The sequence below is a fragment of the Dipodomys spectabilis genome, unplaced genomic scaffold, assembly GCF_019054845.1.
Source record: "Dipodomys spectabilis isolate Male_0828 unplaced genomic scaffold, ASM1905484v1 ptg000031l, whole genome shotgun sequence".
Taxonomy (NCBI): Eukaryota; Metazoa; Chordata; class Mammalia; order Rodentia; family Heteromyidae; genus Dipodomys; species Dipodomys spectabilis.
In genome coordinates, this window is record NW_024870708.1 from 643,183 (window position 1) to 646,625 (window position 3,443).

The following is a 3,443-nucleotide window of genomic DNA, read 5'->3' on the forward strand; positions in this document are numbered from 1 at the left end:
AATTTCCATCTAGTGAGACTTATTTTAAATTTCTGTCCTTTAGAACTGTAAAATGATAAATACGGTTTATTCCAGCCAATTAATTTGTAGAAATATTTTACAGCATATTTGGTTCAGTAAAGTAACTCAACTACAGCCATTTCCTGATGCAACTACAATGATACCACATGTCCTCATTTCCGAGAATAAGAAAAAGTTGCCACCAGCTTTGTACACATGTATGATGTACATACTACTAAGGTCCTTGCATTAATGAAGTCTTGAAATTCTAAATAATATTTAAGTAAGAAAGTCCCTATCTTCATTTTCACATTTGGGGATCACTAAGTACCAAAGTTATGTAGAAGGCTAGGGTAAGAATATTGAAATGAAATCTGTCTTCTAATATTATAAAGAAAATTTATGTCACATTGATTTAGAGTTTGGAAGGTAATAAAAACATAAGGTAAAACAGAAACAGTAAGTCAATTTTCTATCTTTCCTAACTTTCCAACAGAAATTAGAGAATCCAGGAAAGATAAGGCAATCCCAGAATGCTATAGGACGTTATAGGATCACTTGATGGTGAAAAAGAAGTTAACAAAAATGGGTCCGCTGGAACAATGGGAAACAAAATCTATACCTACAGGTTGTGATATAGCAAGAAAATAGTTTCCACTATGCTAAGTCTTTGATATTTTAGGTTTGTTTACACAGTAACTTTCCTCTCTTAGGAAATGACTCTTTATTAATACTCAAGTGTTTGCAGCTTATAACACAGCAACAAATAATGCTTCTAAATATAAACAAGAATGAAACTAAGAATAACCAAGGCTACTTGCATTGCTATAGCTGATAAAGAAGAATGATCTTGGGGAATAGTCAAACAATCTTGAACTATTTCATACCTTTCCTCTTTTACAACACGAGAAGTCCTAGTCTAGATATGTAAAATTTTAATAAAGGATTTTTATATTTCTTATTGTTCACATTAACCATTATTTTATACACAAACGTTTACTGCTTTGGCTTAGGTGTTTTCTTGCCTTTGTATGTTGTTCTCTATTAATCTGGCAACTATATAGAAAAACAAGATAAATCCATTTTGCCTATGTTGGATTGTTCAAAGTCAAGCTGCTAATTAAAGTTTAATTATTGCTCTTTAAATGATAACAAAAGTGTGATACTTTAGTGTATATTCTCATTGAAACTGGTGATTATAGGAGTGTCTGCAATTGTTTTATAATTGTTTTCAAATATTTTCTTGGCTATTTTCATTATTGTCTTTGTTCCTGTCTTCGAATCAGGAACAAAAGGTTACACAAAAGATCTTACTAGGGAATAGGATGTTAGGCAAAAAAAAAAAATAGATGTATAATTAAAGGTTTTCATCTCTTAAGAGACTGAAAAGCTCAGAAGACATTTTGTTATTACTGGTATGGTTAAGATGACTTGAATATTTTGTTTGTTAAACTAAGTGAAATGTATGTACAATGTTACACTTGTTCCAAAAAATGATTATGGTTTATTCTTTTCTGCTTCAATGAGATGAAACCTCGGACAAGGTTGGGGGGCATATTTATTTTAGGGTAGAAGGGTTAATGAAAGAAAGCCAAGGGAGATTCCTAAAACAGCACTGCTTATCACATATCAGCTAATTATACTTATGGCATATACGTATATAAACACACAAATATGAATTGAGTGAGAAATGTATGATTAACACAATTGATTCAATGACAACTAAAACCAGAAAACAATTCTCTACATTTATATAAACTATTATATGTAGTGAGGGTTTAAACTTTTTTATAATATATATTTTAACATTTTTTTTATTTTTTTTTTAAATTTTATTTTATTTTATTTGAGAACATACTGTACAGAGGGGTTACAATTACATGGGCAGGATAATGCATACATTTCTTACCAAGCATTGCAGCCTCCTCCTTTCTTTACCCTTCACCTCCCTTCCCAGCCTCCTCCCTCCCCCCCACCCAAACATACCCTCCCTCACCCCCCACACCGACATTGTAAAGCTAGTTTTGACATGACATTTTGTACTTCTCATTGTTGCAATAGGTCCACCTGAATCCTTAAACGACTTGATTGTCCCGATCTCCTCCACATGTTATACTGACATCAAATATAGTGAAAGCGGGGGTTACACTGTGGGGGAGGGACATACAAAGCAACAAAGAAATAATCTTATAAATGCGTTAGAAACACATGCATGAAAGAAACAAAAACATTAAAATACATATTTGAGGGTTCGTTTTCCTAACATCACATTATCTGACCTTTTCCGCTTGACTCATACCTATACTAGATATTGCAAATAAGGGAAACCATAGGACCTATGTTTCTTTGGGCCTGCCTTACTTCACTTAATATAATTTTTTCCAAGCCTTTCCATTTCCTAACAAATGGGGAAATGTCATTCTTTCTGATGGAGGCCTAGAATTCCATTGTATATATATACCACATTTTCTTGATCCATTCATCTACTGAGTGGCATCTGGGTTGGTTCCAGACCTTAGCTATGGTAAATAATGCTGCAATAATCATAGTTGTGCTGGTAGCTTTAGTGTGGTCTTGTTTGTAAACATTAGGGTAAATGTCCAAAAGTGGGATTGCTGGGTCATAGGGGAGTTCTATGTGAAGTCTTTTGAGGAAGCTCCATACTGCTTTCCAAAGTGTTTGAACAAGTTTACATTCCCACCAACAATGAAGTAAGGTTCCTTTCTGTCCACATCCCCCCCAGCATCTGTTGCTGTTAGAGTTCTTGATTTTTGCTGTTCTAACCGGAGTGAGGTGATATCTCAATGTTGTTTTGATTTGCATTTCTTTTATGGCTAGGGATGTTGAACAATTCTTCATGTGTCTATTGGCCATCCTTCTTTCTTCTTCAGAGAAGCTTCTCTTTAAGTCTTTCGCACACTTATTTATTGGGCAGTTGTTTCTTTGAGGATTTGTTGTTGGGGGGTTTAATTTTTTGAGTTCCAAGTATATTTTAGATATGAGACCCTTGTCCGTTATATGGCTACTAAAGATCTTCTCCCAATCTGTGGACTTTCTATTGGTCTTGCTAGCTATGTCCTTTGCCCTGCAGAAGCTCTGCAACCTTATGCAATCCCATTTGTCCAACCTTTCTTTGATTTGTTGTGTTTCCGGGTCTCTATTCAGAAAATTTCGGCCTGAGCCAAGGAGACCAAGGGTTTCTCCTATTCCATCCTGTAATGTTTTCAGAGTGTCTGCTTTGAGTTCAAGGTCTTTGATCCAAACTGGTGCTATCTTCATCTCAAATGGGCAGAGTAAGCCGGAAAAACACAAGAAAAATGGCAAATTCGGGTATCTCAATTCCCAATCTTGATAATCAGGGTTAGAACAGATAATGAATAATCCAGAGGAGAGTTCCCAAATAGCTCTACAAACACTGCTGGCAAACATGGTAAATGAGAAGT